The sequence below is a fragment of the Triticum dicoccoides genome, chromosome 2B, assembly GCF_002162155.2.
Source record: "Triticum dicoccoides isolate Atlit2015 ecotype Zavitan chromosome 2B, WEW_v2.0, whole genome shotgun sequence".
NCBI classification, from domain to species: domain Eukaryota; kingdom Viridiplantae; phylum Streptophyta; class Magnoliopsida; order Poales; family Poaceae; genus Triticum; species Triticum dicoccoides.
The window spans coordinates 483612709-483637954 of record NC_041383.1 but is presented as its reverse complement, the minus strand read 5'-3'; the positions used below and the strand labels follow the sequence as shown (position 1 = coordinate 483637954).

General features: G+C 43.4%; 2 long non-coding RNA genes across 2 annotated transcripts; both read right to left on the bottom strand.

Moving 5' to 3' along the window:
- Window positions 1-9197: 9197 nt before the first annotated feature.
- LOC119367865 lies at window positions 9198-13139 on the bottom strand. Its single transcript, XR_005176458.1, has 6 exons — window positions 13042-13139; window positions 11664-11997; window positions 10278-10490; window positions 10131-10194; window positions 9796-9899; window positions 9198-9659 (listed from the first exon to the last, which is right to left on the bottom strand). It is a non-coding gene; the product is annotated as an uncharacterized LOC119367865 (long non-coding RNA).
- A 456-nt stretch (window positions 13140-13595) lies between these two features.
- Window positions 13596-15086, bottom strand: LOC119367863. Its single transcript, XR_005176457.1, has 3 exons — window positions 14990-15086; window positions 14405-14448; window positions 13596-13679 (listed from the first exon to the last, which is right to left on the bottom strand). It is a non-coding gene; the product is annotated as an uncharacterized LOC119367863 (long non-coding RNA).
- Between the last annotated feature and the right edge of the window lie 10160 nt (window positions 15087-25246).

Here is a 25246-nt window from a genome sequence, read left to right as displayed (position 1 = left end):
CATATTGATGTTCACCGTTGAAACTACTCCATCTCACGTGATGATCGGACATGGTGTAGTTGATATGGATCACGTAATCACTTAGAGGATTAGAGGGATGTCTATCTAAGTGGGAGTTCTTAAGTAATATGATTAATTGAACTTAAATTTATCATGAACTTAGTCCTGGTAGTATTTTGCAAATTATGTTGTAGATCAATAGCTCGTGTTGTTGCTTTCATATGTTTGTTTTGATATGTTCCTAGAGAAAAATTGTGTTGAAAGATGTTAGTAGCAATGATGCGGATTGGATCCGTGATCTGAGGTTTATCCTCATTGCTGCACAGAAGAATTATGTCCTTAATGCACCGCTAGGTGATAGACCTATTGCAGGAGCAGATGCAGACGTTATGAATGTTTGGCTAGCTCAATATGATGACTACTTGATAGTTTAGTGCACCATGCTTAACGGCTTAGAATCGGGACTTCAAAGATGTTTTGAACGTCATGGACCATATGAGATGTTCCAGGAGTTAAAGTTAATATTTCAAGCAAATACACGAGTTGAGAGATATGAAGTCTCCAACAAGTTCTATGGCTAAAAGATGGAGGAGAATCGCTCAACTAGTGAGCATGTGCTCAGATTGTCTGGGTACTACAATCGCTTGAATCAAGTGGGAGTTAATCTTCCAGATAAGATAGTGATTGACAGAGTTCTCTAGTCACCATCACCAAGTTAGTAGAACTTTGTGATGAACTATAGTATGCAAGGGATGACGAAAGCGATTCTCGAGCTCTTCGTGAAGTTGAAATCGACAAAGGTAGAAATCAAGAAAGAGCATCAAGTCTTGATGGTTGACAAGATCACTAGTTTCAAGAAAAGGGCAAAGGGAAAGAAAGGGTAACTTCAAGTAGAATGACAAGCAAGTTGTCACTCCCACGAAGAAGCCCAAAGCTGAACCAAAGCCTGAAACTAAGTGCTTACACAGCAAAGGAAATGGTCACTGGAAACGGAAATACCCTGAATATTTGGTGGATAAGAAGGATGGCAGAGTGAACAAGGGTATATTTGATATACAGATTATTGATGTGTACCTTACTAGTGTTTATAGTAGCCCCTGAGTATTTGATACTTGCTCGGTTGCTAAAAATTAGTGACTCGAAACAGGAGTTACAAAATAAATAGAGACTAGTTGAGGGTGAAGTGACGATGTGTATTGTAAGTGGTTCCAAGATTGATATGATCATCATCGCACACTCCCTATACTTTCAGGATTAGTGTTAAACCTAAGTAAATATTATTTGGCGTTTGCGTTGAACATGAATATGATTTAATCATGTTTATTGCGATACGGTTATTCATTTAAAGTCAAAGAATAATTGTTGTTTTGATTACATGAATAAAACCTTTGATGGTTATACACCCAATGAAAATAGTTTGTTGGATCTCGATCGTAGTGATACACATATTCATAATATTGATGCCAAAATATGCAAAGTTAATAATGATAGTGCAACTTATTTGTGGCACTGCCGTTTAGGTCATATTGGTGTAAAGCGCATGAAGAAACTCCATGCTGATGGGCTTTTGGAATCACTTGATTATGAATCACTTGATGCTTGCGAACCATGCCTCATGGGCAAGATGACTAAGACTCCGTTCTCCGGAACAATGAGCGAGCAACAGATTTGTTGGAAATAATACGTACTGATGTATGCGATCCAATGAGTGTTGATGCTCGTGGCAAGTATCGTTATTTTCTGACCTTCATAGATGATTTGAGCAGATATGGGTATATCTACTTAATGAAACACAAGTCTGAAACATTTGAAAAGTTCAAAGAATTTCAGAGTGAAGTGGAGAATCATCGTAACAAGAAAATAAAGTTTCTATGATCTGATCATGGAGAAGAATATTTGAGTTACGAGTTTGGCCTTCATATAAAACAATGTGGAATAGTTTCACAGCTCATGCCACATGGAACACCACAACGTAATGGTGTGTACGAACATCATAACCGCACTTTATTGGATATGGTGCGATCTATGATGTATCATACCGATTTACCACTATCGTTTTGGGGTTATGCATTAGAGACAGTTGCATTCACTTTAAATAGGGCACCATCAAAATCCGTTTGAGATGACGCCTTATGAACTGTGGTTTGGCAAGAAACCAAAGTTGTCGTTTCTTAAAGTTTGGGACTGTGATGCTTATGTGAAAAAGTTTCAACCTGATAAGCTCGAACCCAAATCGGAGAAGTGCGTCTTCATAGAATACCCAAAGGAAACTGTTGGGTACACCTTCTATCACAGATCCGAAGGCAAGATATTCGTTGCTAAGATGGATTCTTTCTAGAGAAGGAGTTTCTCTCGAAAGAAGTGAGTTGGAGGAAATTAGAACTTGATAAGGTAACTGTACCTTCTCCTAAATTGGAAAATAGTTCATCACTAAAAACAGTTCCAGTGATTCCTACACCAATTAGTGAGGAAGCTAATGATGATGATCATGAAACTTCAGAACAAGTTACTACAGAACCTCGTAGGTCTTCCAAAGTATGGTCCGCACCAGAGTGGTACGGTAATCCTGTTCTGGAAGTCATGTTACTAGACCATGATAAACCTACGAACTATGAGGAAGCAATGATGAGCCCAGATTCCGCGAAATGGTTTGAGGCCATGAAATCTGAGATGGGATCCATGTATGAGAATAAAGTATAGACTTTGGTGAACTTGCCCGATGATCGGCAAGCCATAGAAAATAAATGGATCTTCAAGAGGAAGACGGATGTTGATAGTAGTGTTACTATCTACAAAGCTCGACTTGTCGCAAAAAGTTTTTCGACAAGTTCAAGGTGTTGAATACGATGAGATTTTCTCACTCGTAACGATGCTTAAGTCTGTCCGAATCATGTTAGCAATTGCCACATTTTATTAAATCTGGCAAATGGATGTAAAAACTGCATTCCTGAATGGATTTCTGGAAGAACAGTTCTATATGATGCAACCAGAAGGTTTTGTTGATCCGAAAGGTGCTAACAAAATGTGCAAGCTCGAGCGATCCATCAATGGACTGGTACAAGCATCTCGGAGTAGGAATATACGCTTTGATGAGTTGATCAAAGCATATGGTTTTATGCAGACTTTTGGAAAGGCATGTATTTACAAGAAAGTGAGTGGGAGCACTACATCCTTTCTGATAAGTATATGTGAATGACATATTGTTGATCGAAAATGATGTAGAATTTTCTGGAAAGCATAAAGAAGTGTTTGAAAGGAGTTTTTCAAAGAAAGACCTCGGTGAAGCTGCTTACACATTGAGCATCAAGATCTATAGAGATAGATCAAGACGCTTGATAAGATTTTTCAATGAGTACATACCTTGACAAGATTTTAAAGTAGTTCAAAATGGAACAGTCAAAGAAAGAGTTATTGTCTGTGATGCAAAGGTGTGAAGTTGAGTAAGACTTAAAACCCGACCATGGCAGAAAATAGAAAGAGAATGAAAAGTCATTCCCTATGCCTCGGTCATAGGTTCTATAAAGTATGCTATGTTGTGTACCAGACCTATTGTATACCTTGCTCTGAGTTTGGCAAAGGAATACAATTTTGATCTAAGAGTAGATTACTGGACAGCGGTCAAGAATATCCTTAGTGAGGACTAAGGAGGTGTTTCTCGATTATGGAGGTGATAAAAGAGTTCGTCGTAAAGAGTTACATCGATGCAAGCTTTTACACCGATCCAGATGACTCTAAGTCTCAATCTGGATACATATTGAAAGTGGGAGCAATTAGCTAGAGTAGCTCCGTGCAGAGCATTGTAGACATAGAATATTTGCAAAATATATACGGCTCTGAATGTGACAGACCCGTTGACTAAACTTCTCTCATGAGCAAAACAAGATCATACCTTAGTACTCTTTGGGTGTTAATCACATAGCGATGTGAACTAGATTATTGACTCTAGTAAACCCTTTGGGTGTTGGTCACATGATGATGTGAACTATGGGTATTAATCACATACAGATGTGAATATTGGTGTTAAATCACATGCTGATGTGAACTAGATTATTGACTCTAGTGCAAGTGGGAGACTGAAGGAAATATGCCCTAGAGGCAATAATAAAGTTATTATTTATTTCCTTATATCATGATAAATGTATATTAGTCATGCTAGAATTTTATTAACCGGAAACTTAGTACATGTGTGAATACATAGACAAAATTGAGTGTCACTAGTATGCCTCTACTTGACTAGCTCATTAAATCAAAGATGGTTATGTTTCCTAACCATGGACAAAGAGTTGTCATTTGATTAACGGGATCACATCATTAGGAGAATGATGTGATTGACTTGACCCATTCCGTTAGCTTAGCACTTGATCGTATAATATGTTGCTATTGCTTTCTTCATGACTTATACATGTTCCTATGACTATGAGATTATGCAACTACCGTTTATCGGAGGAACACTTTGTGTGCTACCAAACGTCACAACGTAACTGGGTGATTATAAAGGTGCTCTACAGGTGTCTCCGAAGGTACATGTTGGGTTGGCGTAATTCGAGATTAGGATTTGTCACTCCGATTGTCGGAGAGATATCTCTGGGCCCTCTCGGTAATACACATCACTTAAGCCTTGCAAGCATTGCAACTAATGAGTTAGTTGCGGGATGATGTATTACGGAACGAGTAAAGAGACTTGCCTGTAACGAGATTGAACTACGTATTGAGATACCAACGATCGAATCTCAGGCAAGTAACATACCGATGACAAAGGGAACAACGTATGTTGTTATGCGGTCTGACCGATAAAGATCTTCGTAGAATATGTGGGAGCCAATATGAGCATCCAGGTTCCGCTATTGGTTATTGACCGGAGACGTTTCTCGGTCATGTCTACATTGTTCTCGAACCCATAGGGTCCGCACGCTTAAGGTTTCGATGACAGTTATATTATGAGTTTATGTGTTTTGATGTACTGAAGGAGTTCGGAGTCCCGTATGAGATCGGGGACATGACGAGGAGTCTCGAAATGGTCGAGACGTAAAGATTGATATATTGGACGACTATATTCGGAGTTCGGAAAGGTTCCGAGTGATTCTGGTATTTTTCGGAGTACCGGAGAGTTACGGGAATTCGCCGGGGAGTATATGGGCCTTATTGGGCCATACGGGAATAGAGGAGAGAGGCCGAAAGGAAGGAGGCGCGCAGCCCCCCTCTGGTCTGAATTGAACAAGGGGTGCAGCCCCCTTTTCCTTCCTCCTCTCCCCCTCTTTCCTTCTCTCCTACTTCAACAAGGAAGGGGGGAGTCCTACTCCCGGTGGGAGGAGGACTCCTCCTGGCGCGCCTCTCCTAGGCCGGCCGCCCCCTTCCCCCTTGCTCCTTTATATACGGGGGCAGGGGGCACCTCTAGGCACAACAACAATTGATCTTTGAGATCTCTTAGCCGTGTGCGGTGCCCCCCTCCACCGTAGTCCTCGATAATATTGTAGCGGTGCTTAGGCGAAGCCCTGCGACGGTAGAACATCAAGATCGTCACCACACCGTCATGCTGACGGAACTCTTCCCCGACACTTTGCTGGATCGGAAACCGGGGATCGTCATCGAGATGAACGTGTGCTAGAACTCGGAGGTGCCGTAGTTTCGGTGCTTGATCGGTCGGGCCGTGAAGACGTACGACTACATCAACCGCATTGTTCTAACGCTTCCGCTTTCGGTCTATGAGGGTACGTGGACAATACTCTCCTCTCTCATTGCTACGCATCACCATGATCTTGCGTGTGCGTAGGAATTTTTTTGAAATTACTACGTTCCCCAACAGCTACGGCAACGGCGAGCGGCGGCGACGGCAGCGCTCGGGCGGGTCGAGAGAGAGAGAGATCCAGGGGAGGAGGGGAAACGAGAGATAGTGAGATAGGGTCGGGGCGGCGTGTGGCGACGTCCGGGTGTTCCCGGCGACGAGCGGGAGAAGCAGGAGGTGGCGGGAGACGTGGTCACGGGTGAGCGCGCGCGTGACACGCGCAGTGCCAGTATGCGCGAGGAAGAAGACATAGGAGGAGGCGGGCTGGGCTGCTGTTGGGCTGGCCACTTGGGCCGCCAGGTGGCTGCACAGGTGAGTTGGCCCAGGTAAGTTTCTTTTCCTGTTTTCTATTTTTCTGACATTTGTTTGATTAAATAAAAATACTAAACTAATTTATTTTCTTCTGAAAATTATTGTAGGAACTAATTGGATTATTCCAAAGCCCCACAGTAAAAATCAGAATTATTGGACATATATAATATATATAACATATATATATCCTATGCAAATATTTATTGGATTAACTCAAATGGCCAAAAATAAATACTTCTAAGATCCCAAAAATATTGGTTGGAATTTTACCTCTGGCCAATATTTTTAGAGGGAAACAGGAACATTTTCTTGGGCCAAATTGAAGCAATTTTTACCTTGATCATTTTCAAAAGGATTTTTGAGGCTTTCACAAATCCTCATTTCAAGTTTAAATGAAATTTAAACATGATGCACACATGACTAGCTAGTCTAGGTCATACCAGAACTAGGGATGTGAAAAAGTAGTTAATCACAAACGGCAACTATGGTTTAACTACACGCGGCAACTACCATAAATTAGACATGGCAACTACGGGGAGTTCCCATACTTTTACAACTACATTTGGCATCCCGGATGGCAACGAAATTGTCATCCCGCGGGTATCTAACATAGCTGCAACAGGACGTGTAGGCATATTTGCTTTGTGCCACACACGTAGGGTGGGGATGGGATGAGTAGTACTTGTTGGGCGTGTGGCACCAAGCAGCTGCACCCATACGTGTGGGCAATTCTAGGGCATGTTTGGTTGCCTACATCGAGCCCAACCAGGCCCGCGCGAGAAGGAAGAGGCCTGTTTGGTTGCCTGGTTTCACTGTTGGGCCTTCATCGCATGCTTCTCAAAGCAGCCTAGAGCCTGGCTCGCTGGAAACGCTCGGATCGGCAGTTTCTCTCGAGCCAGGTTGAGTGCGGCGCGAGGTCGCACGGGCGGGTGCGAGGCGAGGGCGAGGGGGGTGGCGGGAGATGGGAATCTGGCGCGCCGTCCCGGCGCCAAATCTAGCCTCACCCCCCTTTCACTCGCTCACCCGTAGCCACTACCCCCCTTTCTTCTCTACTGCCTCACCACCGGTGGCGGCTGCGATTTTAGATCTGCGCTAGAGGCGGCGGTGGCAGCAGAAGAGGCAGCAGCGTTTGCGGCGGATCTGGTGCTCCCCTTGCTGTTGGCCACTGTCTAGTCGACCTAGTATGTGCCATGAGTCCCCCTACGTTGTCCTCGTCTCCGATGCCGGTAAGCAGCAGCCCCTCCCCCCTTTGTTAGCTCAGTGATTAGGACGTTAGGCTAGGTGTAGGATCGATTTCCCACTGAACAAACCGTCGATGTCGACTAGGTTATGGACGCATGGATGAGGCTGATAATCCAGGCAACATCACTGATTAGTGTGATTCAGGCATGGGACATGTTTATGCACCAGAGAGCTGTTCATCGTGCTGGGAGACCTTTGATCCGCTATGGTCCATTGTTTCCCCGGGAACAGGAGAGGATCCAAAATCTGAAGTACATCTACAACTGCAATGACTCCGAGGCTCTGTGGATGCTTCGAATGAAAAGAGCACCATTTTCCAGGCTTGTCGAGACCTTCAGGAGCAGGGGGGCTGCTACAAGATAGCATCAACACTAGTGTCGAAGAGCAAGTGGCCATGTTCCTCCATGTTGTTGGCCATAACCAGAGGTTCAGGGTCATTCACAACACGTTCAGGAGATCAATGGAGACCATCTCTGATACTTCAAGCAAGTGCTTTTTGCTATTGGGGATCTTAGAGGAGAGATGATCAAGAGACCATCTGGTCAGACTACACCCAAGATTCGCGGAAGCCCAAGATGGTATCCATACTTCAGGGTGAGCATTGACAATATACACTATTCATGGCTTGATATGCTTGTATTGTTCAAGTTGAGCACTAACACAGGCTTGTGATGCCATTTTCGGGATTGCATTGGGGCAATAGATGGTACTCATGTCACTGCCAGAGTTCCTAGGTCACAGTCTGCAGCATACAGGGGGAGGAAGCACTACACAAGCCAGAATGTGCTTGCTGCTGTTGACTTTGATCTAAAGTTCACATATGTGCTGGCTGGCTGGGAGGGGGTCAGCGCATGATGCTAACATTCTCACTGACAGCATGAGTCGACCTGATGGGATCGACATCCCCGACGGCAAGTTCTACCTTGGAGATGCTGGCTATGCATGTCGGCCGGGTATTCTTCCACCCTTCAGTAAAACCAGGTACCATCTCAATGAGTTCTCTGGTAGGAACTACCCTAGAACTGCATAGGAGTTGTTTAATCTCAGACACTCTAGCCTTAGAGTAACTGTTGAGAGGGCATTTGGAGCTATGAAGAATAGGTTTAAAATCCTGGATCAGAAGCCATTCCACCCATACTCCACTCAGGTTAAGCTAGTTCTTGCTTGTTGCATTCTGCATAACTGGATCCTCCAATTGGGCTTTGATGAACACGTGCCTGAGGAGGAAGAGGTCGAGCCTGACGATGTTGTTAGCTTCGGCCATGGTGTGGAGGCATTTGACAATGACGCTTGGAAGAACAAAAGGTTGAAGTGGGCAGAGGCGATGTGGCTTAACAGAGGTCAGTGCAGGAATGAAGAAGATGGAAGAAGAAGAAGAAGAAGCTTAACAGAGGTCAGTGCAGGAATGAAGGAGATGGAAGAAGAAGAAGCAGAAGCACCAGCAGAAGCAGAAGCAGAAGAAGAGGAAGAGGAAGATCTGGTAGCAGCGACACCGATGAACTATCCCCTATTTAGCCAACGGCTCTTAATAATTTGAACTGTCATTTGATAGTAGTTAGGATGAACTATCATTTGTTCAAGTAACTGGCGCTACATGTTCAGATTATGTGTGGTAAGCTCACCACTAGTTAGAAGTGGTAACAACACCTTATGCAGGTTGCAACCAAACACCATGTCATACTAGATCGGCATCGCGCCTTAGCGCGAGGGTGCCGGTCCCAAAGGTATGTGAATCAGGTAATGCATATGTATTCAAACAGGGCAACAAATAAAAGGAAAAATATTCACTTTTAATAGAAGAAAGTCATCATCAAGTTCAACATCATCATAAGATTATAAGGCAACATCAAGTTTATTGAGTTCATGGGACCACAAAAAGCTCAGTACGAAGAGCGTGAACATGAGAGCAATTACAAAGAGTTAGAGCATAATAAAAAAGAAAAATACAAACACAATGACAATAGAGACCGTAAATCTACAAAGCCATAGCTATTAGGCATACTGAAAAGTAGCTCCATTCAATTGCCTTGTCGATCAACTTCATAGGCGGTACTTCACATGAACCCGATGCAAATAGTCCGGGAGATACATGGCATATAATGATTTCTGTATAGACTTGTGATTTTCTACCTTAGCTTTTTAAAGCTTATTATAGAGAGCGAGCGTTGGTTTCCCCCTTCCAATTTTAAAGGCGAAGACACACATTTGAGACTCTCTCTCCCGCCTTGACAGTCTGACAAATTGCTTTGTTATTGTGTTCCTCTTATGCGCCAAACCTGTCTCGTAACATCTCCAGCGCTGAGACTGACCATCATGTCCTCGACTGGTTCATTGAATGGTTCTTCAGATTATTTTTTTGTTAAATGGCAGGAGAAGTACGGGAAAAGGAAACATCAATTGATCACAGCCGGGTAGTACGATACTCTACTTGTAAGAAGTCGCATATTTAAGGTCCTTACCATCCTTTGTCCAGGAGTGACCAGTGTCTTATTCACCCCGCAAACATAATACTTGATGAGAGGGCTGGTTGAACCAATGTAAAGCGTGGCAAGCCACGCATTGCCTGCATAAGCGATGGGCAACTAGAAATTAATAATTAAGTTGAAGATTGATACAATTCAAATAGTGTATGCATATTGCATAGGCAACTAAAATGATATATGCACATAGATATAAGCATGTAAATATTGTATTCATGATATGGTAAAATTGTACTATATTCATAAGTGGCTTAGCTCAACTTGAGCTGTCGCAGTTCATAACTGATAGGGAGAGAAGTAATTACTGAGATTACCTAGGTAGAAGTTCAAAGTGGCATGCAACACAAATCGAGATAATGTAGCAAAGTCGACGTTGAGCTGAAATATTTAGATAAGTATATCCTGAACTCATCAGTTCCTCCTAGGTAGCACAAAATTTTAAGCAACAAAACACAACATACCCTGAAGCAACTCACGTGAAGTCAGGTGTCATAAAACCCTGACCTTGTGCAATTGTTACGACAACAAGCAGGGTCTAGAAACTTTTGTCATAATGTCCGGATGAGATGACCTGATTCATCTGTAGCGTCTTCCATAACCACTGGCGGTCCTTGCAGCAGGGACGGATGCGGATGATGCAGACGTGAGCGCCGCCACTGTGCACTGCGGTTAACCTGGAGGAAAGAGATGATGCAACAACAAATGATATGAGCAAACTTGATCCCTTACCATTGCAAAAAGAGTAAAAATGTATCCATTTCTATTAAATAGGAGGAACATCCAATTCCACCACAAAAGGAAAAGAGACAGATTCAGTTACATAATATGGCAGTGGGCGTAATCAGAAGATCAGTTAAAGGACGACATACTAATAAAATGACATAATGATCAAAGTAATCAACACTACAGAGTTCTTGGACTGTCTTCAGTTCAAACTAATCATGACTGCTGCCGGAAGCCTCTCTTTAGCAAGTTGAAGATAAAAAAAGTTCCAAAAATAGCATTTACCAAATATCAAGGATCTACACTTGCCAGTTGAGTGTACCAAGTCAAAATTAATTAGTTATAGCTTGTTATACCATGTGATGTCTAAACCAAATCTCGAGGAGTAAATGAAAAAAACTACCTGACAGTGGAATTACATACATTTATAGGAATGGTTTAATACAACACATTTAAATAACTGATATATTGAGCTAATCATTACTAATATGTTTTCACGTGAATACTTTATGTTGGGTGGAATCTGAAGTGCAAAACATAAAAGTCAGCTTTGATATTTGCTACAATAATGGACCGATCAAGCATCAATCCTATATAGATGCATTCTCTACCAATAAAAAAGTGGTGTAAGAAAGATGCAGTGTGCTTAAACTGGGCGGAATGTGTAATTGGCCAACAACTACTTCGAGATAGTACTGACTTGTTTAGACAGACATCTTAATAACATTAAACCAAAAACTCTTTCTCTCCTGTTTTAACGTACTGTGAAAATATATAATCACAAGAAATTAAGTTGTGTATAGTTGTTATACCACCTAAAAAAATGATGCCTTGGTATAAACTATGCAAGCCAGATTTCATATCACAAATCACTTAGGCCAAGCTTGGCAGCATAATATTTTTTCAAAATCATGGTAAGCTAAAATCAGAGTATTATAATGTCTGGACAATGTATACTTTGGTTAATCTAAAAAGGTAGTACTACAATGGCCAGACAAGGAATAGTTAAGTTCTTTAAAATGGTTGATTTCTGAGTTCAGTTATAATGCCCGCATCAGGGAGTGAGGGAGGGGAGCGACCAAATCAAAACAAGCAAGCAGAGGGGGAGGGGGTAGAAGAGGGACCTTGCATTCTCATTCTGTGGTTTGGAGCTCCATGTCCATTTCCATGGAGAAGAAGCACATGGTTGCCGGTGCCGTGGTTGTGGCCGATGTGGATGCGGTCGGGCTGTGCTGGGAGCAAGCAAAGGAAGGGTTGCGTCCCCACACGAGACAGATGGAGAGAGAGAGAGCGACGTAGTTTCCCCCCTCACCCGCTCTGCTCGGTCGCACCATGGCCGATCTAGGGGCGGCTCCTCGGTGATCTGGATGCGCCGCCTGTCATGGTGGCCCTCCTTTCCGCTTCATGGTCTCAGCACATCAAATGATCATAAGCTTCTCTCCAGGTCGCATTCACCACCTACGGCACATTAGCATCAGGCATCATCAACAAGTTAATCATGCTACGTTCTGAACTGACCAAAATGATAGCAAGCGGCACAGTTATAGTACAATACAGATGATCTAGAAAAGGGAAACAGATCACTTGAGACTGTGCAGAACAAAATAATTCATCTCAGCTATTCACGGGTGAAAGATTCATGCAGAGCTGCTGCACTGGGAGTGGGGACAGTTGGTGAATGGATCTTGCCCAAGGAATCAGCTAGGATTGCTCCACAAAATCGCAGTGGGATCAATGATGGCAGCCGAAGCATCCGCAACTACACAAGTTCTCGAATTAACATATTCCTAACCAATCCGGGCATGAAATTAAGATTGGAGCGGTAGAATTAGGGCCAGGCGGGGAACAAGCTCAGCCACCTCGCCATTGTTCATGTAGCCAACAAGTGGGAAAATATGGTAGTTCATGTAGTCTTAGAGCTTAAATTGGAGCATAATTTATTTTAGTATAGAACCACGACGTAGTAATTCATGTCAGTCTAATTCAGTCACGCAATGAGAGTTGATATCGATAGAGAACCAAAATACTTCAATAATATAATTAATTTGACTAACTGATTACAATTACAACCATAACATTCTGAAGACCCATATAGACTAAAATATTTTAGTAGTACGAACAACACAAGTGGCAAAAAATGGAATGAAATGGCTACAATAGGCTAATAATCACGATGTAATTGCAAGGTACTGCATGTCTTTCTTTTGCTCATATGAACAGAATTTCTCTATGAAACGCTCACAATTCATATCAGTCTCCTACCTTCAAAGTGAAAGGTCTCAGTTTTAGGATTTGCAATGAAGGAACTGCTTATATACAATGAAGACACTGTCTCTAAATACATGAAGTGCAGCTCTAAGATTTGTAAAACGCACCAAAAGAGTGATCTATTATTTTACACTGTACACATCAAAACCCCAGAAAGAATGGATGGCAATATCTCTTAAATTGCAAGCCTAATGCTACGAAATCACACTTTATTTTCAAAGGAGGAGACATTACCTTGTGAATCACTGGCACTATTCTCACTAAAGTGATAGGAGCATAGGGCCCTGAGCAAAAGAAGAAAACACAAAGATTTAGTTAGTGGCCACAGGAGGACAAAGAAAATAAATTATACTCTATATAGCTAGCTACAACAATGTCCAAAATTGAATAAAAATCTAATGATCAGACCCACTTGTGCATGTTTGGGCCCAACGAATCAGAGAACATATACTGCAGTTCATCTCTGTGTGTTGTACAGGAGTCTAGTACTTGTATGAATAAAAACAAACTAAAACCACTACATGGGGTATCCGAGCAAACCAGTACATACATCAACTATGCGAAAACTCTGTTTGGGTTACAAAGGACATAAAAAAGAAAGCTCAAGCAATCACCTCCATTCTCCATAAGAAACCTGTTGAAGTCACAAAGAAGGGAATATATCTTTTGGAATTAACAATAAAACAGAACCAAGATACAAAGTTACAGACATGTGAATGCATTTTTCAGAGAAGACATCTGTCAAAAAGGATTGAGCTCACCAGGGATGGAGCATCAATATGGCAAAGAGATAATCCATCGCCTGTAGAAACAGAATGGCACTCTGCTACGAATTTGCCCTTAGTTCATACAGCATGCAACTTGCTCTCACACTGAAATCGAAATAAGATCTTGTTAGCAATATTATGAAGGCACAAAAAAAACAGAAAATCCAATCTTGTTAATAGAGCACCAACAGAATCTCTTATATCATTTGGAAACTAAAAGGAATAAGAATAAAGGACATATAAAACCAGTGGTTTAACTTTACATGCTTGATAAAAGAAAATGGTAGAGTGAGCAATCTTAGAGCATGCAAAATGCATCTGGTACGAACAATTCTACTTTGTTCTAATTAACCTGCATATTTAAGAAACAACAATCGTATTATTTTTCGGAGACAAACTTATATTAGCTGGGCTCTGTGTGTAGCCATGAAAACAAATTGTACCATCTTAAGACCTAAATATGTCAAATAAGATGTTCTGTTCTAAACTGACAGTCAAAGTGATTTTGTTCATATATCTGGGGCTTCTACCACAGCAAACTGACAGTCAACGCACAAATTCAAGGTTCAAAACAAACTTCACGAAGGTGTGGATAGGAGGATCAGAAAGTCCGACAGAAAGATCACAGGGGTATAAACAACAACAGTTCAATCATAAACTGAATTATTTGTGATTGAAAGTGCAATATAACTATTCTGATAAGATGGCAGTCAAAAGTAAATTTACTATTAGTCAGTCATGTGCTATATGAACTGCATAGATACCCTGAGAATGTACATACATGTGCGACAGATTGGTAATATAATAAGGTGAGGAAGAATCATGCTTACCAAGTATGCGGCAGCCCGCGGTGTAACATGGTCACTCTCCATTCCTAGTTCATTCGGTAAGCATACATAAGTGAGAAGAATTCATCCTTCCACTATAATTAATAAATATTCACTGATAAATAAATACTCCCTCTGTCCCAAATTTCTTGTCTTTGATTTGTCTAAATACAGATGTATTTAGTCACGTGTTAGTGTTAGATACTTCCCTATCTAGATGAATCTAAGACAAGAATTTTGGGACGGGGGGAGTAGTAGAAAAGGAGCATGCACTGACTTTGGCATCTTATTAAGATATTCTCCGCAATAGATGTACATGTTTGATTTCCGTTGATTGGTGAACCTATCATGCAACTCAATAGCCACCTCTTTCTTATTTTATTCTTTGACCAGTGATTTTAATTCGTCTTCATTTAGTATTGGCCCTTGATTACTACAAGTTTTATCACCCCAAAAAAATCATAATCTTATATATGGCCATCTGGACCTTAGAACTTAACAGGAAAAAAACATAGAACTACTGGTACTACATACAGAAAATATATAGATAACTCATTGTGCTTTTTTTAGAGAGAGCAAGGGACGGACCTATTAGGTCCACCAACCGCATCGATGCCCAGCAAACATACGTGGTTCATGACGACGTTCGTGGAGGAGAGCACAACATCACCAATGAAAGAAAACGCTCCAACTTCAGATCATGCACAAAATAGGACGGAAGCACGATCTTCAGGGCTCAGTTTAATTTGAACATCTATCAATATTTGAATCGATTATAATAGCGTATGATCAAAAATGTCTTCTACTGCCCCCGTCCCAAAATAAGTGTGGTGGTTTTAGTTCAAATTTAAACTAATTTAAACTAAAACCAGGACACTTGTTTTGGAAGGGAGGGAGTATTATTTATTACTCAGACAATAGAGCTTAGCGTACTCGGGTGTCAACAGTAAACATCACACTTGTAATCATGTGTACAGACATGAATAGAAAATTATTCTAATACTCTACAATGCAAAACATTATGTATCCAAAGTATAGTGTGTTCTGTGAGCCAATTATGGTAGACCTAGAAAGCAGAGCGCATTATGTATCCAAACTAACCTTCTCGAATATTAATGGAGGGTTGAAGTTTGTGCTAAGCTTTGTAAAACTGGAACCACATGGATAATTTAACATAAAATATATGAATTTAACCTTGGTGCCCGAGTGCATCTGCACCCGGTCAAAAAAAATCGTAAAAACTTCAGAAAAATTCAAAAAATTCCAAAAAAAAATTGGGTGGTAGACAATTTGATGCGTGAGATACGCTCCAATTTTCGAAACATTTGGACTTCTGTGCAGCTCTCAGCAAAAAAGACAAATCAGACCAGAACAGTATATAAACAGTACACATTTTTACAGACCTCCGATTTGTCTTTTTTGCTGAGAGCTGCACAGAAGTCCAAATGTTTTGAAAATTGGAGCGTACCTCACGCATCAAATTTTCCACCACCCCAATTTTTTTCGGAATTTTTTGAATTTTTTTAGTATTTATTTTGATTTTTTTCGTGAGCGCAGGTGCAGATGAGCTCGGGTACAGATTCGAATTTTCCTTTAACCTTCCCCTACTACTTGTTTGGTTGTTAGGCGCCATTTAAAGAGAGAGATGCCGGCACCTGCAACAACTTGTCACCTGATGATTATTCATGGAAGATTTCTGCAGAAAAATCAAAAGAAAACACACCAAGTTACACAATAGCTAGTAGTTACTTCGTCAGCTAAAAAATAAACTAACAGCAATCTTGGTGTAGAGGTGGCCGGGCCTGGATGCATCTTTCAACCGGGGATCTCATCCCCGGTGCGCCCATCAACGGTGGCTCGAGGAGGACCTCCTTATCCAACGCCGAGGGCAGCCTATATATACATCTTACATATATATATATATATATATATATATATATATATATATAGCTTGTTCACACAGATACATGATAACACAAATATGCCTAGTATTATAAAAAATTCAAAATGCATTGTCACCTCTTCTTTGAATCAAAATATATTCAATACTACGAACAAAGTCATAGCACAAAAATTTATGGATACCTATACTTAATGGATGATCTGAACCTACACTTAATTACTGATGTAGATAGCACAAAAATAATGGATGATCTGAACCTATACTTAATTACTGATGTAGATAGCATAAAAATCATGGATGATCTGAACCTATACTTAATTACTGATGTAGATAGCAAAAAAATCGTGGGTACCTAAACATCGCCAAATCATTTTTCTTCAAGTGATTTTGAAACATACCTTCCTTTCTCTCAGTCACTTGCAGTTTTCCTTCTGTCTCCTTCAAACTTCGGCAATCGTCAGGCGGCGGTGGTGCGCATCAAGTAGAAGCAAGCCTGTTGCAATCTATCTCTGCCGTTCCTGCCGAGAGGTTCCGCCAAGAGAGTGGATTCATCTAATCACTTAGCCCGAGTCAAGTTCAGGTGTACATGTATGTAGGTGTGCTAATGCTATTGTAGATCAATCCAGGGGTGACTGGGAACGAATCATGAATCAGGGGCCATGGTTGTTCAGATTTTGGGCGGTTTTGCTGCACCCTTACGATGGATTTAGTCGGGCTGAGGATACACTGATTGTGCATATGCCAATATGGCTTCAAATACATAAATTGCCGGATGGGTATTGCAGCAAGGATATTGTGGAAAAACTGATCTGTAAAGCGGGAGAAATCATGGAGTTCAGGTTAGCTGGAAATTCCCGGGGTAACTATGTCAGAATTAGGGTTAAGCATGATGTCAGAAAGCCCCTCACAAAACATGTCAGTATCATCAAGGGGAAGGAAAGGCAGGTGTTTGCGGTGAGGTATGAGAAACTAGCTCGCTTCTGCAAATTTTGTGGGAAGATTGGGCATGAGTTTAAGGAGTGTGGGTCTGGTGTATACACTCCCAAGGAACTGAAATTTGGAGATTGGCTGTACGCGGATCTACCAATTATGAACAGAGCAGAGAAACGTGGTGGTGGAAGTAGTACTGCACCCTCCACCGGTACCCAAGGAGACGATGTCCTTCGTGATACTGCTTCCAGGATAATCAAAAGTCAGTCTGCTATAAAGGGGGTGGATGAACTAGGGGCTGTAGAGTTGGAGAACACTGCCATGGAGGAGGACAAGGGAGTAAGGAAACGCTTGCTTTTAGAGGGCGAGACTGGTCCGAACCAAAGGAAGCCTAGTACGTCCTTGTTGGCGTTAACATCAGGGAATGGAGAGGATGTCAATGCGTCCTCTCCTACGACCAGTTCAGGAGGCAAACGTGTACGGACCGGGATAGATGACATCAACAATTCGGCGGGCTCCCGCGAGGAGTCGCGCCGGGAACAATGAATACCTTAATATGGAACTGCCGGGGGGCGGGGAACCGCCGGACAGTTCGTGAGGTGTTGGCCCTCTCTAAAACCAACATCCCCAAGCTTGTCTTTCTGTGTGAAACAAGGCAAGCAGATGCGAAGATGGAGAAGTTACGATGGAGACTCGGTTTGAAAGGTTTCTGTGGTGTGAGCAGTTCAGGTTTAAGCGGTGGCCTAGCACTTTATTGGGATGAACAACTTGTGGTCACTGTTTTGGAATCTTGTCAAAGGCTTATCGATGTTACAGTGGAGGATAGAAGTTCTGGAAAGAAGTGGCGTATGACCTTTGTGTATGGCGAGCCAAGGGTGGAGAACAGACATATAATGTGGGATCATTTGACACGGTTGAGAGGGAATTCACAGGAACCTTGGCTTGTATGTGGTGACTTCAATGAAACGATGTGGCAGCATGAGCATATGTCCAGAGGCGCAATGAGATCAGAGTCACAGATGGCTGCGTTCAGAGATTGTTTACTTCTGTGTGAGTTGGAAGATATCGGTTTTTCAGGAATTCCGTTCACATACGATAATGGCCAGAGTGGAAACAACAACATTCGGGTTCGTTTAGACCGAGTGTGTGCAGATGAACTTTGGCGTGATCTGTTCCCGGCGTCGAGGGTGATTCACTTGGCGTCATCATGCTCTGACCATTGCCCGATAGTTCTTGAGATGGTCCCTGTTGATACTGATCGTAGGAAAAGAGGAGCGCCACGTTATGAGATTATGTGGGAACGGGACCCTTCCCTGCCGGACGTGGTTGCTAGCTCATGGGCAAAAAATAGGCCTTCGGGGAATTTGGGTTCGGTGGCAAGATCACTCAAGGAATTAATGAGGAACCTGAGGGAGTGGAGCAGCAAGACGTTCGGACATGTATTGCGGGATATTGAGAAACTGCGTTCTGAATTGGCAAGCTTACAACAAGGTAATGCGGAAAGATTATTAATTAAGCAAAAAATGAATGAACTGGATGAGCTTCTCTACAGAGAGGAAATGTTATGGCTGCAGCGTTCAAGGATTACTTGGTTAAAGGAAGGCGAGAGAAATACCGAGTACCTACATCCAAGGGCTGTGTGGCAAGCGAGGCGTAATCATATTCAGCGCCTTCGTAAGCTAGACGGCTCCTGGTGCGTTTCGCCTTCGGAGATGGAGCTAATGACCAGGTCCTACTTCCAGGAGGTATTCACTAAGGACCCAACTTTGTCTCCGGATGATGTTATACAGTACATACAAGAGAGAGTAACTGCTGAGAGGAATGAAAGATTATGCGCTCCTTTTTCCGAGAAGGAGATATCAGATGCTTTATTCCAGATTGGACCAATTAAAGCTCCAGGGACGGATGGGTTCCCTGCTCGCTTTTATCAGCGTCATTGGGCAATGATGAAGGAAGACATTATTGCCGGAGTGATGGAGTTCTTTGCTACTTGGGTCATGCCAGAAGGTGTAAATGACACAGCAATTGTATTGATTCCTAAAGTTCAATTCCCCAATGAACTCAAGGACTTTAGATAAATAAGTTTATGTAATGTAATTTATAAGATTGTCTCGAAATGCATGGTTAATCGGCTGCGGCCTATTTTATCAGATCTTATCTCGGAAAACCAGAGTGCATTTATTTCAGGGAGCCTAATCACAGATAACTCTATTATTGCTTTTGAGTGCATGGAATATATTCAGTCTGTTGGTGCCGGTTCACCAGCATGTTGTGCTTACAAACTGGACCTGTCCAAAGCATATGATCGAGTGGATTGAGAGTTTTTGGAGAAGGCCCTTGCCAAATGGGGTTTCTCACAGCAGTGGATATCATGGATCATGGCATGTGTTTCTTCGGTTAAGTATTCTCTTGAGATTAATGGGAAACTGTTGGAGCCGTTCACCCCATCCCGTGGACTCAGACAAGGTGACCCACTATCTCCATTTTTATTTCTATTTGTTGCTGATGCACTCTCCCGTTTAGTCAGCAAATCCATATCGGAGGAGGGACTGCAAGGTGTGAAAATTTGTCGTCGGGCACTAACAATATCTCACCTGTTATTTGCGGATGATTCACTCCTTTTCTTTCAAGCTTCAGAGCAGCAGGCAACTATTGTTAAAGGTTTGTTGAGCACTTATGCAAGGGCAACGGGTCAACTTATAAACCCTTGAAAGTGTTCCATCCTTTTCTCAAACAACTGCAATGAGGTTGTCTCGCTCACTACTAGGAAAAGGACTATAGATAGGACTGATTCTAATGGCACACCAGGTAAATAGTGTGCCACTACTATATACTAATGGCGCACCGGTTGCTCGTGCGCCATTAGTGTCTTCCACACTAATGGCGCACCGTGCTCACGGTGCGCCACTACTATTGATTTTTTTCCCATTTTTCCGTAGAAACTAATGGCGCAGGGTGACAAAGTGCGCCACTACTAGTTAGAACTAGTAATCGCGCACGACCAAGACAGTGCGCCATTAGTATATTTTTTTATACTTTTTTGCAAACCTACTAATGGCGCACTATGCCAAAGTGCGCCATTACTAGTTTAAACTACTAATGGCGAATTTTCCACAGTGCGCCATTAGTATACATATGTTTTTTTTTACTTTTTTGCAAAAAGTACTAATGGCGCATCACCAGCCGGTGCGCCATTAGTAACCAGGGTTACTAATGGCGCATTTTGTGGTGGTGCGCCATTAGTAACCTCGGACCAACAAGATATTTTGGACGCCCACCTACCCACTCACTTTCCCAACTTCATTCTCTCCACCTCCTCCTCCAAGCTTGTCTCGGCTGCCTCCTCCTCCTCACCTCATTTCCATCATAGATTCATCAAAATTAAATGGTGAAATTACCTTTTTTTTGATAGGTAAGTAAGGGGAAAGCTATCTTCGTGATGTAGATCTACTTTTTTTTCTCCCTAGCTCGCTCCAACAACGTGCACATGCACTTTTTGTGGCCTAGCTAGATCTATGTATGTTTGTGGTGTTGCTTGTGTTTGTGGTGTTGCATATATGTTTGTGTTTGCAGGTACCGGTATTTGAAATGCGATAGTTGCCAATATTTTGCCGGAATGTTGATTCATTTCCGTTTCGGTGAGAATTTTGGCACTATGCATTCTTTTTGGTCCTATTTTTAGGGAAGGTCATGCCAAATTTTTTCTTGGTTCTAAAATATCGTTTTGCTCTACCCCGCAGGCGACCATGGTCCGCACAATGACCGAAGGCATCGTGAATAGGTTTTTGATCTCCGCGAAGGCCGAGATGATTCAAAAGAACGAGACGGAGATAAGATGTCCGTGTCGAAGATGCAAGCTGAAGAGCCTTATTGCGGACCCGGATTCCGGGCAGGTGCGGGACCACCTACTCTTGCGTGGTTTCATGGATGGCTATCGGTGGCAAGGTGATGAAGATGACTATGAAGTCGTCCATGGGGGCCGGGCAAGAAATGAGGAAGGGCAACAAGACAACCACCGCGGCGAGGGCGGTCGAGAAGACGAAGAATCTCCAGGACATGATCACGACGGTGATGATGTACACAATCATCATGTAGAAGATGTCGTACATGATGATGAGGAAGATCAAGACGAAGGGCATGATCATGAAGATGAAGATGCCGGAGCAGACGACGATGGAGGCTGGGTGCAGGACCCTCATATTCAAGAGCTGCTTCGCAAGCAGACGAATAACGCAAGAGCTGCCGCCCGAGAGAAAGCCAAGCTGGATCAACTGGAGATAGACGCGGTTACTCCATTGTATGAAGGATGCAGGCCCGAGGATACCCGCCTGAAAGTAACGCTCATGGCTCTGGAGATGAAGGTAAAACACAAAATGACCGACGCATGCTTCGACGAGAACATGTCATTCTGGCACGAACGTCTTCCCAAGAGGAACAAGTGCCCGACCAGTTTCGAGGAGGCGAAGAAAATCGTGTGTCCTTTGGATTTACCGCACGTGAAATACCATGTGTGCATGAACAATTGCATCATTTATCGGGACGAGCACGCGGAGTCTACCATATGTCCGGTGTGCGGCGTCACTCGATACAAGAAGAGGAAGAAATCTCCTCGAAAATCGGTGTGGTACTTTCCGATCACTCCTCGTCTGCAGCGGTATTTCGCGGACCCTAAGGTAGCAAAGCTCCTGCGTTGGCACGCGGATAGGGAGGAGAAGAAGCGGGAAGATGAAGGAAATGATCCGGAGATAAATAAAAAAGACAAGATGCTGAGTCACCCTAAGGATGCGAGCCAATGGCAAGCGTTGAATTTCGAATACCCAGAATTTGGGAAGGATCCAAGGAACATCGTGTTGGGCGCGAGCACCGATGGAGTCAATCCGTTTGGCAGCCAGAGAAGCACACATAGCACCTGGCCTGTGTTTGTGTGGATGTACAACCTTCCCCCCTAGTTGTGCATGAAGAGGAAGTACATTTACATGAGTATGCTAATTGAAGGGCCAAAACAACCAGGGAACGACATCAATCTGTATTTGGGGCTGCTGAAGGAGGAGCTAGACACGCTATGGAAAACGCCAGGCAATACGTGGGACGCCGCAGAGAAAGAATATTTCCCTATGAGAGCCGCACTGCTCACGATGGTGCACGACTATCTCGGTTACGGATATCTCGCGGGGCAAGTAGTCCACGGATTTTCTGGATGCGTAAGGTGCATGGATGACACAACGTATCGCCAGCTAGATAGAGATCCCGGGTCTTCGAAAACCGTGTTCATGGGACATCGAAGGTGGCTTCGCGACGATGACCCATGAAGGAAACGCAAGGATCTGTTCGATGGTGAAACCGAACCCGGAAAACGCCCGTGTATGAGGAGCGGCGAGGAAATAGACGAGCTGTTGGAAAATTGGAAAGACTGCCCACTGCCGGGAAAGAAGCAAAAGGCGCCAGAGCCGGGAAAGAAGCGAAAGGCGCCAGAGCCGCTGCTGAAGGTATGGAAAACGAGGTCTGTTTTCTGGGACTTGCCGTACTGGAAGATCCACCGTGTGCCTCACAGCCTTGATGTCATGCATATCACGAAGAACGTGTGCGAGAGTCTACTTGGTACCCTGCTCAACATGCCAGAGAGGACCAAAGATGGACCGAAAGCAAGGGCAGACTTGAAATCAATGGGCATCAGGCAGGAGCTTCACGCTAATGATGATGATGATGATGATGATGATGATGATGATGATGATGATGATGAGGCGAAGCAGGACACAGAAAGTCGTCGCAAAGGCAAAAAGGCCAAGAAGACCAGAAATGACTACCCTCCTGCGTGCTTCACTCTAAGTCAGGAGGAGATCGAGCAGTTTTTCACCTGCCTCCTAGGAGTAAAACTTCCTTACGGTTACGCGGGGAAGATAAGCAGATACCTAGACCCAGCGAAGCAGAAGTTCAGCGGGATGAAGTCTCACGACTGTCACGTGCTAATGACGCAGATACTTCCAGTTGCAATCCGTGGGATCATGGACGCGCACGTCCGTGAAACGCTATTTGGCCTATGCAACTTTTTTGACGTCATCTCTCGGAAGTCGATTGGCGTGAGGCAACTCAGAAGGCTACAGGAAGAGATCGTGGTGATACTATGCGAGCTTGAGATGTACTTCTCGCCCGCATTCTTCGATGTTATGGTGCATCTACTGGTCCATATCGTGGAGGATATCATCCAACTCGGGCTGACGTTCCTGCATAGCATGATGTCGTTCGAAAGGATGAATGGTGTCATCAAAGGATACGTTCGGAACATGTCACGTCCAGAGGGAAGTATAGCCAGGGGCTTTCTGACCGAAGAGTGCATCTCCTACTGCATGAATTATCTAGGCATCGAGAACCCCGTTGGTCTGCCCGTCAACAGGCACTTCGGCAGGCTCGCTGGATGGGGTCACCGTGAGGGTCGCCGCGAAATGCATGTCGACTTCGAGGGTCAACTCGCCGACTTTGAAAGAGCAAACCTAGTTGCGCTACAACAAATAGACGTGGTCGATCCTTGGGTGGTAGAGCACAAAACCTTTATTGAGAAGACGTACAATGACCGAGGCCAACAGAGGACGGACGGAGATATACTCAAAGAGCACAACTCATGTTTCACGCGTTGGTTCAAGCAGAAGCTTCTGTCGTATCCTTTACATGAAGATTCTTCCGCGGAAGAACAACTCATATTCGCCTTGTCACAGGGCGCCGAGCACAACCTGATGACCTATGAGGCGTACGATATCAACGGCTACACATTCTACACCGAGGACAAGGACATGAAGAGCGATGGTTATCAGAACTCCGGGGTAACGATGGAATCCTACACCGGTAAGGACAAGGACAGATACTACGGAAGGATCGAGGAGATCTGGGAGCTGAGCTACGCTGGAGAGAAGGTGCCGATGTTCCATGTCAGATGGGCCAAGAGCGTCCTAAAAGAAGACCGATATTTCACCATCATGGTTATACCCAAAGCCAAATCCAAGACCGCGGGCGCAAACATCACCGCGAAAAATGAGCCATGGGTACTGGCTTCCCAAGTGGACCAATGCTTCTTCATTACCGACCCGCCAAAGCCCAGTCGTGTTGTCGTGAGGAGAGGCAAAAGGAAGATCATCGGAATGGATGGAGTAGCCAATGAGCAAGACTTCGACAAGTACGGCGACCCGAAGATCGAACATGACGACGACGATGAAGTAGCGGCACACACCACAAGAATAAGCAGGACCACCCTACCTAAAAAACGTCCGTTCCACAGAAGAACTCCATTTGCGAAAAAGAAGGGCAAGAAGATTGTGAACAGATAGCTAGCTAAGATCGATTGTATTTAAATCGTAGTCTTCATTTCTCGATTGTATTTCATGGGCACTTTTTGATATCATGAATATTTTTAAATTTCATGGGCACTTTTTGAATTCATGAGGACACTTGATCTCGATCCCCATCCATCTCGATTTCGATTCCCCCTCCATCTCGATCTCGATCCCCGCACCCTCCAACGCTCAACCGCCGCCGCCAATGATATTTTCAAGTAAGAAATTTGAACATATTTTTTAAAAAATTATTACTATTTTTATAAAAAAAATATTACTGTTATGATTTAAACAAGTTTGAACATATTTAAACAAAAATAAATATAAAAACAGCATTTAAAATGCATAAAAAAATATTGGGGGGCCTGGGAATCGAACCCAGGACCTCCTGGTGTGTGTGCTACGTGCTGACCAGTCAGGCTAGTGGGTGGGTTCTATTGTAGATAGGGTTAGGTTGTAGATATGGTTAGTGGGCTAGATTAAAACAAAATTCTAATGGCGCACCGAGGGGAGGTGCGCCATTAGAATAGTCATACTTATGGCGCACGACTAGACGGTGCTCCATTAGAACCCTCCCCCTAGCTATCATCCCTCTCTCTCGCCAGATCCCCTTCGACCCTCTCTCCCTCGCCACCAGATCCACCCGCGCGCTACCCCGACCCACGACGCCGCCGCCCCGACCCTCACCGG